General features: G+C 46.6%; 1 long non-coding RNA gene across 2 annotated transcripts in view; it reads left to right on the forward strand.

Moving 5' to 3' along the window:
* The first annotated feature begins 266 nt into the window (after positions 1–266).
* Positions 267–14569, forward strand: part of LOC128347358 (uncharacterized) — a 37532-nt gene continuing 23229 nt past the window's right edge. The window contains exons 1-2 of one of the 2 annotated variants that reach the window (XR_008317526.1): positions 267–985; positions 10216–10363. This is a non-coding gene — a long non-coding RNA (uncharacterized LOC128347358). The remainder of the gene's footprint in view (positions 986–10215; positions 10364–14569) is intronic. The other variant, XR_008317525.1, reaches the window with a different exon arrangement.

Genomic DNA, 14569 nt, shown 5'->3' on the forward strand with positions numbered 1-14569 from the left:
TGGAACAGCTGAATACCCATGGCAGGACATCAAGAAAAAAATATATTAACAGACGCCTAAGTGCATTGCATAATGCCCCAAACCTTAACGGACTGGCTGTGCATTACTGAACAACAATCAGATGATCACTCTAACTTGGGAAAATAAGAACAGGCTGGGGAGAGGGAGCGGGGAGGGGAGGGGCGGAAGCAGCCGCCGCCAGGAGGGTTTTTAATTTCCATATGGATTTTATTTCTGCATTGTTCTGTGTTTCCTGCTATTTATAAGATCCCGAGGTTTGTGCTGCTTTCATGTTTCAGTTATTTCTCTTCCTATGACATATCTCACCTCAGTGCTCCCCCAGAGCTATATTTATCAAGGCCGAGGCACTGACTTTCAGTGCTGCATCCTCTACACATATTGTCACCAGCAGCAGTGTAAATGAGCCATCATTATCCCAACCAGATTTTAAAATGTCTGTGATTGTTTTATGTAAAATTTCTCCATAATCAGCTGCAGGGCACATGCACGGAACATATACCAACAGTTTTCAGCAGGGGTGTGGTGGGGGGAGGCGCAAAGAGAGCAACTGAAAGCCCCTGCTTAAAGGATGGCAGAGGCATTAATTTTACTGATATCAGTATAAGTGGTAGGAAATTTGGACGCATCACCTTTCTGCTCACCTTTTTCTCATCATTTCTTCTCATTTTCATTCCTTGTCCCTTGCCACTAACATTTCAGACTGCCACACAGCAGAAAGGGACTTGAGTTGGCATGCACTCGGCAAATGTGGGGAAATGCTAGTGTGGTGTTTGTGCAAATGCTGCAAATATTATCAAGAGGAAGAGGAAGAGGAAGAGGAAGAGGAAGAGGAAGAGGAAGAAGAAGAAGAAGAAGAAGAAGAAGAAGAAGAAGAAGAAGAAGAAGAAGAAGAAGAAGAAGAAGTGGTGAATACCACACAAAACAACCCCCACAAAATTTGAACACAAAGTAGCCCAAAAAGCAGGTGAGGAGAAGGCTGAAAAAGGTGGAGTGGGAGGGATCACTGGTTGTACTGCCCCCAAACAGCTCAATTGCTATCAGTTTTTCAAGAGCTGGCTAATTTTTTAAATTAAAAAAAAAAGAACCTTTTCAGCTGGGCATATAACATGTGTTCCCCAACACATTGCTCCCATCAGGTTTCTGTACCTAACCCAGAGAACAATTTGTTATGGAGCAGCTAACAAATAAAGTGTATTTATTGTAGTGTTGTGGTGGTGGTGTGGTATTGTTGTTGTTAACACAGAGGTGCACAACTCCATAGTCCTAGAGGGCTGAAACCAACCATGACTTGGTGTGCGGAGGGTGAGATCAATTTTCAGTACACAAATTACTGCATTTAAATTACTTATTAAAAATATTAATGAAAGCGAGGGGGCAGAAGTTTGGAGTCAGGGGGGAGGTGAGGGGAAAGAGGGCTGGTGTCAGAGGGCTCTGGCCCAGGGACGGTGTTGGGGAGTGATGCATCTGTTCTCAAGCAGTCAACTGCACTGATTTGCTGCTGCTTGTCAGCACAGCAGGACAAGCCAAGAGCTCTTCATGGCTCCTGCTGATGCTGCAGGACAGTCCTGCCTGTGGGCCAGGAAAAAAGTCCCTGTTTGCTAGATCTGGCGGCCCCTGGGCCTTATGTTGCGCAGGCCTGACCCAGCACCTGCTGTGGTTTCCTTTCCAGAGGCCAGTGCCCACCTCGATCTCTCTCTCTCCCCCTTTCTCCACACACAACCCTCTCCACCGATCACAATTCAGTGGCTAGCTCTGCTCCAGCTTGCTTTCCCCCTGCACCCAGCCAAGCCAACTCAGGCGTAATGTATCGAAGCGATAAGATTAATTCACTTACTAAAGACTTTCTATGAAACATGAATGCTCCAGCACAAAGTGAGCTCATTATCTTGCTAACGTGAGCTTCAGCCCAGTTTCCAAGCAAAGGAAGGATGAAGCCACCAGCTGCAATTAGGAACTGGGAAAATGGAATGAACCGGTGTTTTCCCCCTGTAGCAAGACTGCCCTGCCACAGCACACACACACATTTGTTCTTTCTCTTCCTCCGCAGAAATAATCATCTGTATGCAGCCTCACTTGCTTCTGTCTAGAATAAGTGATTTGCCACTCCTTTCAAGTGGCAGTATAAGACTGAAAATTGTGTTAGTGGTTTCCTTAACATTTTTTCCCAGGGAGTGTTTGAATTAGAAGCATCAGTTCCACTTACATGTACATTCCCAGAAGCAGAAGCAAACACAAACATGGAAATTCAAGTGCACTGCATCTTTCACAGACACGCTTGCTCCCGGGCAATTGGGACTTGCCTTGAGGATATAAAGTACCTTCAGTAAATACTGCTATATCAGTGTGAGCTGAGGGTGCTGATCATTTGTGGACAAAAAGTCTAAGTTGATCCTTCGGGTGGTGTGATAGGGAGTGGAGGTTTGCAGGCTGGTCTTACTTCCTTGTTCGTTCTTTCCATTAGTTTTGCTTGAAATGAAAAACTTTACCTCAGATGTCAGTTACATTTTGTCCCTAAGTATATATGTTGCTGTTATCTGCAAAACCCCAATTCAGCGGTGACTTCCGTCCCACCTTGCAGCAACTGAGAGGCTGGGAACGGATTTGTAGATAGTTAAATCTTTACGGTTTTAGCCAATAAGGCTGTAGAAACAATCACCAATTGCACAGAAAACACGTAAACCTATTTGAGCTACACAGAGACAATAAGAGAAAAAGAATAAGGGAAACAGCAATTCAGTCATGGGTAAAATAAAAATCCTGTATTTACCTGAATCCAAGACTAGGCTTTTTCCAAGTTCTTTCATGTTAGAAATCAAGGGGGTCCTCTTAAATTCAGAGTCTTCTTTCTTTTAGGTAAATATGGGTATAGCCTGTATTTAACCTCTCTTTTTAAGGGAATTATCTTAACTTCAGTGTAGTCTTGTATTTGGGTAAATACAGTAGCACACTGTAGGGGTGGCCTGTTAATGAGGCAAGATGAGGTGATGGCCTCAGGAGGCACCTGGAGATGGTAGATGCAGCCATCCCACTGCACAGCCCCCCCCCACACACACACACTGCCTGCAGGTATCACCTCCCCCTGCCACCCATTCTTTGCTGCTCCCTTTACCACCAGTTTCTTCATTCGGCACTGCCTGGCCTACATTTCCCAGTTAGCAAGCAATTTGCTAGCTGCCTGGATGGTTTCCTCCCTTGCTCAATCGGAGCAAGGAAGCAAAAGGAACCATACAGGGGGCTAGCAAACCACCTGCATTCAGGGTCATGCTGATGGGTGGTGTGTGTCCTGCTGCTGGCCATGTCCCCTGAGCATCAGGAGGTGTGGCTGGTGGCAGGGAACACGCTGCCTGTCAGCATCTCCCAGTTTGCAGGCAGTTTCCTAGCCACCTGGTTGGTCCCTTTTTCTCTCTTGTTCCGAGTAAGCAAGGGAGGAAACTATCCAGGTGGCTAGCAAATCACTTGCTAGCCAGGAAATGTGGGCTGGGTAGATAAGGGGGCTCCACCAACCCTGTTGCCAGCCATGCCCCTGATGTCATTGTGCTGACATCAGCCAGCAATGTGCTAGGGGTGTGGTGGCCTGTGTCTGCCCCCTTCCCCAGCAGCCCTGCTGCTTTTTGGGGGGGAGGGGCTAATGGACAGTGACACCCCTGTGAGTGACTTTACATGAAAGGGGGCATGGCCATAGCCTGGAGAGCCTGTGTATGCTCTTTGGAGCTAATTCCCAGCTACTGTTTGCTTGCTGGGCACATGCATTTTCCTTTCTCTCTCTCGCTTGAGGGAGAAAAAGGAAATACATGTGTCCAGCAAGCAAACGCGAGGGAGAAAAAGGAAATACATGTGTCCAGCAAGCAAATGCTAGCAAGACATGAGCTCCAAAAGGCTCACGTAGCCCTTCAAGAGCTCTTGTAATTCCCTTTTGTATGTGACATCAGATGAAAGGGCATGTGGCCAGACCCCCGGAAGGCCACACGAACCCTCTGGAGCTCATTTCCCAGATTTAGGAACCTACATCTATGGCATTATCAGAGCCCTTTCTCCAGGGTCTCTCACCCTCTGAAATGAGGCAGATGGTGACTGGAGAGAACAGCCTCCTCAGTGATGGAACCCCAATTATGGAACTATTATGGAACTTTCACCCAGAACATGTGCGCCTGGCACCTTCATTGTTATATTCAGGCACCAGGCAAAGTCTGTCTTGTTTTGATGGACATTAATGGGATTGGTTAATCTGCTGGTGGTGGTTTATCCCCCTGATACACCCACATCTGAAATGATTTTATTAGCTAGAGTTTTGTAATGTCTTTTCCCCCCTGCTTTATATAATTTATCATAAATTTTTCTTATAATTTCTTATATTTCCTCTGATAGCTTTTAAAATATTATCTCCATATAACTTTTTATTTGTTTTGAGAATAATTTTATGATCCACCTTGAGACCTTCGGTGTTAAGATATAAATCTCCAACATAAAAAATAAATACATGTGGCAAGTTGGAATTCTATTTTCAGTTTTTAAAATGATCTCAAATTCTGACAGCCATTCAGCCAACTACAACACTTTAAAATGCCTTAGTTTAGGGTAAAGAGTAAAATAGACATAGCATTCAAGTTCATTTTGAGAGTGATGGAGGAGGTTTGCTGATAGCACTGAAATTACCCTTTAAAAACCCCCAAACCATTCTGACTTAGCTCAGGAAATAAAATAAAACAGTTTTGAATGTTTTCATTATGGTTTAGTTTGAAGAAGGGAAAAGCCAATTAAAATACTTTAAGAAATAGTTGCTAAACTGCTCCAGGCATACAAGGGAGAGCCATGTGGGTGACTGCACAAATATGAGCCAATAGGCACCCACCAGAATTGACTCTTTGTGCAAAAATAGAATTTGGCTGTTCAAATATCCCTGGTTGGGGCTGCTTCATAACCCTCCTCCCATTTGTTTCCATCCTGGCACTCTAATGGGGTGCCCAGCTGATGTTGCCACATGGAATGTTTGTGCTTGTGAACATACATTACTGTCACTGTATTCTCGGGGAGCAAAACTTTATTCTCATGGGAACTTTGTGCCTGTCCCGCCATCCCTTACCTTTCCTTCCTGTTTGCCAGGAGTGGGGAACAAGGGACAGAGTGAGAAGAGGGAATGCCTCTGTGTGACTTTGCCACATCACAGGCTGACAAGCTTGGGAGGGGTTGTGGTGGCGTCCCTGTTGCCAGGCAACTGCATGGCTGGATCAGAAACAGGAGGGGCAGGGCTGGGTTCGGAGAGGTGGCCAGTGAGAAGTGCCACAGGCCTGGAGCAGTCACGATTCTGGGTGAGTCTATGCCACCATTTCATCTATCTATCTATCTATCTATCTATCTATCTATCTATCTATCTATCTATCTATCTATCTATCTAATTTCTATATCACTCTATCCATCCAAAGTCTCTGGGCAGTGCCCCTTGCCAATCCATCTTCCCATATAGACATGTGCACCCTTGCTTGTGCCCCAAAATGGTGGCTCTGTTTTCTTGTGGTTGCTGGAAATCAGGGTTTCCCTCGTCTGCGATTCCCTACAGCGGCAGATCTGTATACAGTGCAATGCCGGCCCAAACCCAGGAATTTAGAATGAGGGTAAAGATCCATCTCCACACCTGGTGTTCCCCTGTCTGCACACGTGGCTGGGCTCTGACACATGGAGCGCCACAATCTCCTTTGGCTCAGTGCAAGGCTTCCTACAGGAGAAGGGGTTGCAGTGCAAAAGTTCTATCTTTAACCAGAGAGAGTGGGGCCCCCACAAAAGCAGGGCCACCTTTGTTGAGATAGCTCAACTCATGAGTGTGCAGTCTGACAGAAGGCTGATGGTGTCTAGTCCAATGGTGCTCCCCAGTAGACTGGCCCTCTCATAAGAATAGTAGTCCACTGACAGCAAGCTGCCAGGGGAGTAGGAGTGTGGTTTGGTCTGCATGGACTGTTTTGCTAGGGTGAGCCCTCACAAGAGCATCCCAGGTCACAGCTAGACAGCTCTGCCCCCCACGATGCTTTGCCCTCCCTCATATACATATCACCTCCTAGGAAAACATCATCTTCCCTTCTCTTTCTCCAGTAACAGGAAAAGAAAGACCCCCAAGTTACACACACCCCCATTCGTGCTTTTTGTGGGATTCTTTGGAGGTGGGTGGTGTAATCACTGTCACAGGAAGCGCTGGCATGGCATTTAAAGGGATTTAAATGCCTTTTCCATACTGAGGGCGGGCAAACCATTCCAAAAATACATGATTGTGCTCGGCATGCCCCCTTCAAAACTGTGGCCAATCTCAGCCACTCATGTGACATGCTGATGCTTTGTCCACAGTCTGGCAACACAAGCGCTGTGGAGCTTGCTGGGATCAGCCTTGGTGGACTAGGAGGAGGGAGGGACTCCCCTCTCCTGAAACTGGAGGTTGCCAGACCACATTTGGATGAACATCTGTGATGCAATTTGCAGATTAAAATTGAAAGCGAGGGTTCATCAACCTCCAGTTTCATGTTACGTGTGGATGCGGCCAATGAGTGCGGTGCTGCCATCTCCTTGGCATGGGAAACACCTCATCATTCCAACTTTCTACTTGCCTGTAACACAAATTTTGATGCTGGTTTTTAACAATGAGAAAGGTTGGTTACTAATTTCCAGAGTGTTCTTCTTTCATAGTTCATTAGAGTAAGATTCTCTATGGGGAACCTTCTAAAGCTGCGGAAGTATTTACTTAATAATTCTTGAATAATTCCATTAATTTTAATGAGGTCAGGGCAAGAGTAAATCAGCAAAAATGATCAGAGGTATGGACACTTTTCATGCCAGGAAAGGCCAAAAAGGATTAGGAGTCCTTAGCAAGTTTGAAAACAAACAAAAGGAAACATTTTTCACGCAGAACCCAGTTAATCCATTGATCCAGTTGAACAATGGAACTCACTGTATGTGCTGGTGGGCAATGGTAGGCAGGCTTTTGGAGAGTAGTGGCAAAATGGCCACCCACGTTGTGTGTGAAAAATTGGCATTACCTTCTGAAACACCCTGGTATGTTTGTTAATAAAACAACTAGTCACATTTATGGAAAGAACTACCAATACCAGTTAGCCGGTATGTCAAGGCAATCCAGCGGCAGCAGAGGAAGGGGGCAGAAGCCAGAGACCCTCCAACACCTTGGGACAATTGTGACTTGGCTCCTCCCCTCCAAAAGCTCCGCCCTTGTGCTCCCTGGCAGCTCCCCTCCATCAGAGTCGTTGATGGAATTTTTAATGTGTACTGCTTTTCATTAATGTTGTAAACCACTTTGGGTGCTCACATTGAAAAGCAGGATAAAAAATTTAACCAAGAAACCAATATGCAGGGTGTCTCAGGGACTACCTCCTGAACCGAGTGTCCAGAGAACTTCTGCAGTTGGATTTCAAGCTACTATATTTCCAGTTGCTGGGAGTAGACAAGGGAATTATGGGCCTCAGGACCAATTTGTGCACATTTCCTGCAAGATAAAGGAAATGTCCATTTGACTTCCTAATTAAGTTACATCAAATTGACATTTGGTCAAATGAACGAGCACTATGTTCCATCAAGGCCACTCTGGGAATGTTCTGAGTCTGTGGTCCTTCAGATAAGTCAGGGCTTAACAGACCCCAGGCACCTGTTCACCAGAAAACTGAGCCAGGTGATGGGTGAACGTGGGTGGCAGGCAAGGTGGAGACTGGTTGCTCCCTGCTCCTCCTCCTGATCATGTCCATCCATCCATCACCTGGCTCAGGCAGAGGATGGATGGATGCAAGCAGGAAGAGGGGGGAGCAAGCATGGGCAGGGTCAAGCAAGGCAAGGAATCCACCCCCAGGGAGCTGAGGTCATTTCTGGGGGTGAGTCTGCCAACCCCACGGAGAAAGTTTTGCTGGGGTGAGCAGTGAATCTGCTCTCATCGTGGAGCAAAGGGCACTGCTGGCTGGATGACACCATGGGGCCATGCACACAAAACTAATGGAGACATAATGGATGCACATACGCTAATAGACTAATGGACACACACACAACAATAAATGAATTAAAACTATGAACTAATGAAAATAATGGCCTTACGTCAAACCATGGAGGGAGGGAGGGAAATCAAGTTGGTTTTGTTTAAACTAGACATAATCCTGAAGGCTGAAAAATAAGTCTGGCTCCTTTTTATTTTATTTTTTTTACTGACTCCTAGATCCAAATAAAATTTGTTGAGGCCTGAGATAAGCTTGGGGTGATCTCTTCCTTCCTCTTTTACCCTGTCCTATAGATAGATAGATAGATAGATAGATAGATAGATAGATAGATAGATAGATAGATAGATAGATAGGGATGTGGTGCTAATAAATGACTAAACATGCAAGCCAGCTGCTGGGTTCTATGCCTTTGCTGCACGCTAACATGACTTGTGTTAGGAGCACATGTACTTCTCAACAGTGCTACAAGCAGGGACAACACAGCCGTGTGTGGGAAGAGCCTGCTGCCACTCAAAACAAGGGGCCCAGCCTCCCCTGACAGGCACTCCACGAGGGGAGGATAAACTAGGCCTCTGTGCAATATAGTGGTCTTCCCCTTTGCCTCACCCATCCTAATGACAAGCCCTTTGTTAGTGCAAGATTTTGAAAACACATCTGCCTCTGTTGAACTACTACTACTATGAATATTTATATTCTATTTTTCAAAAAAAAGTCCTCAAAGTGGTTTACAACATCTAAAACCATCTTCTTATTCTTTTTCTATATAAGCTTCCTTGAGCACTTTGTACTGAAGAGCTGTAAATAGGAACAGAGCTCAGTATTGTACACTGACTGGCAGCAGCTCTCCAAGCAGGGGCATAGTGAGGGGAGAGTGAGCCCATGTGCACTGCATGGGCAGCCTCCCCTCTCCCCGTGGCACCCCCCCCCATGGTAGTGCACACAGACACACATATGCACCCCACTCACACAGCTCCACCCACCCATTGGCTGGGCTCCTGGCCAATGGAAGGAGGAGGGGCAGAGCCGGGCCAGCCACCGAAAGGCCACATCGGAGGCCTGGCCGATGGAGAGAGGATGAGGAGAGCTGGGTCAGCTGTCGAAGGAGGCGGCTAGCAGTGGGAGCCCTGACCAGGGGAGCTGCTGGCTCCTCCGGATGCTTCATAGTTCCCTGACACAGGCACAATGGCTTCTTTGAACTCATTTACAGCCCACCCCTGTTTCCAAGGTTTCAGGCAGGAGTCCTCCTCCGTCATACCTGGATCTGCCAAGGATTGAAACTGGGACCTCCTACGTGCCAAGCAGATGCTCTACTACTGAGTAGGAATAGTAGTGGTAGCAAGCCCTGGCACAGGTCCAGGAAGGGGTGTGGCCTCCTGCTCTCTTTATAAGCTTCTTAGTATCACAGGGGCAGAGCTCTAATTGGGTGACACACCTGAAGAACACACACTACCCTGCCTCTGGGGCTGCCTTCCTCCCCTCTCCCTCCCCCGCTGGCCAGCATCTCCTCCTGCTGCTGCTCGCTGCCCACGCATGCTGCCCCCTCACTTGCTGCACAGCCCCCTCGCTACCCACTTACCTCCTGGGCAGTAGGAAGCAGGAAAGCCCCGGATGGACCCTTCCTGCTTCCCACTGGCCCAGAGCTGGTAGGGAAGGCAAGGTGCTCATGTGTCCTGTGTCCTTATCAGGGCACATGCACATCTTGCTTTCCCCACTGGCTTTGGGCTGGTTGGGAGCAAGATGGGCCCATTTGTGGCTCTCCTCCTTCCCAATGGCCTGGGGGAACCTGACAAGGGGATGGTGGGCAGGGGTAGCAGCATAGGTGACAGTGGGTGAGTGGGGTGGCATGCACGCAGCATGGAACCACACACCAGGGGATAGACATTGCTGAACACAGCTAGCACAGCCATTTGCTAGTTGTGCCAGTGCAATATCAGCTAGGCATTTGCTGGTGCAACAAGCACCCTGGACTTCCAGGGTTTTTAAACCATTTTAAATATTTGAATTGTTAATGGTTTTATGCTTTTTTAAATTGTTCTGTAATGATTGTTTTAAAAAGGATTGATTTGTGGGTTTTATATTTGTTTGTGTGTACCACCCAGAGCCATTTGGATGGGGTGGTATATAAATGTAACAAACAAACAGACAGCTCTACACTGAGAGTTCCTCTAGAGCCAGTTCCCAGGTGCTTGTCCTGATCTCCTGATTTTGCTCCCCTTTCCAGCCCTCTGATTCTGTCTTCCTGCTCTCCAGTTCCAGCCTGCCACTCCATCCTGTTGCTCTTGCCTCCCATACCAGCTCCCATTCTGATCTCCAAACCAGACCCACGTCCTGAATTACGCACGACTCACTTCACCTCCCTTGGACAGTAGGTATGGATATAAAGGTGCACTCCCCCCCCCTTTAAAAACAATGAACCAAGAGGCCTGCATGCTTTTTGTGAGCTTTCTGTGGATGGGCATGTAGTGTGACAAGGAGAGGAAATTGTGCCCTGTGTCTGTATAAAAAGGTCAACATGAGATACCTCATTGTTTGGAAATCTGGCTTGAAATGTCCACATGAATAACAACAATAATTGCATGTAATCAGCCGCCATTTATAGCAGCTTTAATATAGGAAAGAATTCGGTTCCAGGCTCTAACAATGTTAATTTACACTACTGGGGACTCTAGTAGTTCCCGCTTAGGTGTATTTGTGTGTATTTGATTACACCAAGAAAAGGCAGAGCTTCCTGGGAAGAGGGGGAGCTCTAGCTGTTTAATGAGAACAGAACTAGTACCCCACAGAGTATGAGAGTAATTTGACTAATCGAAACTACAGGGAAGTGTAAGTAGGGCATTGCACTTCATAATTACCTGTGTTTGAAATTAGCTGAGAAATTGGCTTGTGTTTATTTATTCTCTATGAAGCTGTGGAGGGCCCATTACAGGGAAGACCTCCACCTTAGCCTGCAGTACCCACCTTCTTAATGTAAAAAAAGAATTCTTTGGGGGCCATACAATTTGGAGTATTTATTCATTGTATGATTGATTTAAGCCCTACATTTCTCAAAACTGTTTGATTTGTTTTTATCTTAAGAGATTGTTTTTACTCTATTTTGTGAAATTTTAACTGTTTTTACTCAGTTTTATATTGTGTTTTAAATTTTGTACACCACCTAGAGATGTATATATCAGGCGGTATTAAAATTAGATAGATAGACAAACAGATAAAAGCTGGTCTCATTGCAAAGACATTGTTTTAGCAAAACTGAAATTAAGACATGGTCTTTATGGCATATAACAATTTGATATAGGACTTAATTCTATGTTGCAATAAATTTGGGGCTGCTACCAAAATGTTGTCATTATGGGTGGATTCATATGAAATCAATTTACATAAATATTTTCAAGCACAACCTACAATTTAGCCTCATTCATTTTCCTTGTGGCAAAAAGCTTGTAGCCAAGTCCAGGCCTTCTTGGACTAACGAGATTAGGTAAAATGCTCCCCCCACATGGTTAGGTACCATTAATAACTGCACACATGCTAAAACCTGCCCATCTTACTACAGACATACTTATATGGTGTTAAGTACAGACTTTGTGGTTCTGCCAAAAGAAAACTTGGAGTCATTTGCTGCAAGCTTGAATCCAGGCATGCTGGAGTCCTGCTGAAACCATTTGGATTTCCATGTGAAACATTCATGGAAATGTGCCTGGATTAGACTTCGAAAAGAATATTCTACAATTTGATTTTTTTCCTAATAGTCTGCACCTGCAGCAGGAAAGAACTGCTAGTAGAATAAAACTGCATCAGAAAAGTCTCAACTATGGATAAACATTTGAATTTGTAAATTCCTAGTGCTTCAGGATACAATGATGGTTCTGTGAAAGGTTAAACCGGTCTTCTTTTACATATGAATGGATGTGGATTATTACCAGCAATGACTAGGAATCAGTGGCTCTCAACAGGGGAGGTAGTAGAGTCATGCCTTCTCTGAAAAAGACAGTTTGTTTTAAGGTATGGAAGTAAGATTTTTTTAAAAAAAATTAATTTGATTTTTGATTAATCTGAGCATGGGATTCGCTCCTGTCTAGCCTGGATTCATCCAGTTGTGGGTAGCTGTCTGGAATGGAAGGATTTTTTCTGTGCTCTTTGGCAGACAAAAAGGAAAACAGAATTTGGGGGACAAATAGGAAGTGAATTAAAATAAGAAAACATGATCACACAGCTGTGTGGAAATAAATGGTACATCCATAAGCAAACCCGTTCCCTGAAAGCCACCCTTCCACTGATCTCCTGTATTGGGCAGCCACAGGCGCACGTTGGGTGATTTGTAGGTACACTTTCAGCTCATGCAAGGGGATGATGGCTTTACAGGTCTAGCATTGACTGAGTGTATGCCCTACAATATGTCCTTGAAATGCAGTTCCATGGTAGACATGCAGGGGTCCCTCATGACAATGTGGGAAGGTTTCCCTCAGGGTAGAAAGTTTTTAAACCCCAGCTTTCATACAAGGGCTCCTGTCAACCACAGTGGCACACCTAAGTACAAAATCAACCCGGACCTAAAGGGCTTCAGAGCCCCGCCCCCCTGCAGCGAGTACCCCCCCGCTTAAGTTATTTTTAAACCTGCCACTGCTGTTCCTGCCTCTGGGGGGCACCACATGTTTGGGGGTGCCTCCCCAGAGCCTCACAGCTGCAGGCAGTGGGATGGGGTATGGCTTCAGCGAGGGCAGGGGCAAAGAGAAAGTCCTCCCTTTTACGCTAAAAAAAATGCTGCTGCACGGTGGTGGTAGGACTTGTGGGGAGGGTGGGAGACGAGGAGAGGAGAGTTCCCCTTTACCTTGACCCAGAGAGGGTGGGATGGGGCGTGGTGGTGGCAGCTGCAGAGAGGGTGGGGGGTGAGAGCTCTCCCTTTTACTGGGACAGGGGGCAGTGAGCTCTTTCCTCCCTCCCTCCTTCCAAGTGACTGCACGAGCCTCTCTGCTGTGCAGCCCATTTCTGGTCTCCTTCCATGTGGAGGAAGCAGAGAGGCGAGAGAGGCCCATATAGTCACTTGGAAGGAGGGAGAGGAGCTCACCACCACCCCGTCTTGGTAAAAGGGAGAACTCTTGCTGCAGCCACTGCCACTGCCGCACCCCATCCCACCCTCCCTGAGTCGAGGAAAATATTTAGGTAAAAGGGGAACTCTCCCTTCCTCACCTCCCCACCCTCCTTGCAAGTACTGCCACTGCCATGCAGCAGCAGGTTTTTAAACATAAAGGGGGGGGGGCTTTCTCCTTGCCCCCTGCCCTTGCTGCAGCTGTGCCCATCCTGCCACCAGCAGCGATGAGGCTCTGGGGAGGCCCCCTCAGAACATTTGAAGGCCCCTCAGAGGCAGGAGGCCATAGACCAGATCTCCAAGGTCTGTGGCTAAGAGAGCCTCTGGTCAACCATTCTGTAAGACTGGCCTTTAGGCAGTTCCAGTATAAGACCATATAAGTCCCAAATCCTCTAACATCCAGTTCCCTACCCCACTGGGAAGGTTTCTGTATTGGAAAAAGTCAGCTGGATGCCACAAAAGCACGCATTTCCTTTCCACTCCCAGTCATGCTGAGCAGCTATAGGCAAGCGACCCACCACTGTTATTGAAATGCAGGGAACTGCAATTGCAGCAAAGAACAAGCTGCAGCCAAGCCACAACATGGAAGAAATGGAATGACTGCTGTTCTGCTTCCATGTATTTTTCAGTGCTTTGTCTTCCATTCTGGATCCAAGAATGAACTCCCTTGCTGAACAGGACATGCCAGCTGAGAAGCGTTTGAACTGTTCACCAAGAATAATATTCATTGTACGTTTAACATTTTTTATTAGAGAGGAAACCATTTGCAAAGCAGTCAGATATCCTCCCAATGTAGTTATCAGTCACGAGTGGTTGCTGAGAGACTGGAATGAAAATAGTTCTGCTTACATAATGTTTTCCAGAGGCTGGCTACTGCAGCTTACTCTAGGCTGGGCTAAGCGTAGGTCTGAGCCTCTGGACTCAAGGATGGAAGACGTGTCCCAGTTATTAAGGGCTGACACCTGACTCCCTGCCTCGAGCCTTTCCTTAGGGCCAGAGGCAAACTGGGCAACTGCCAGGAGTGCCTAAATGTCAGGGACCTCCTCAGCTGGGTAAATGTCTGGGAGAAGGAGGGAGGGCTCTTTTGGACCAGGCACACAGAGGCAGCTTATCAGCTCCTCAAGCGGATGATCTTCCAGCCTTCCAGGGCTGCTCAGTTGAGAACCATCAGATCTCTCCACTGGCTGCCCAGGGGCCAGGCATAGGCATCGGCATCGTTGCAAGGGAGAGGAAGTAAAGAAGGCATTAAAATGGAAATGAGAAGATTGTGATCCCTTAATTGTTGATTACTCAATGCATGCTGTATGTAATTTTCAGTTTATTGAACAGACACAGGGGTTTAATCAATCAACCAGTGGTTTTTATCCTGCTCTCGCAGCAGGGAAGTAACTTGCCTAAGGAGCAAGAGGTTGTTGGTTTGAATCCCCGGTGGTATGTTTCCCAGACAATGGGAAACACCTATATCGGGCAGCAGCAATATAGGAAAGATGCT

The sequence above is a fragment of the Hemicordylus capensis genome, chromosome 2 (genome assembly GCF_027244095.1).
Source record: "Hemicordylus capensis ecotype Gifberg chromosome 2, rHemCap1.1.pri, whole genome shotgun sequence".
Lineage (NCBI taxonomy): Eukaryota > Metazoa > Chordata > Lepidosauria > Squamata > Cordylidae > Hemicordylus > Hemicordylus capensis.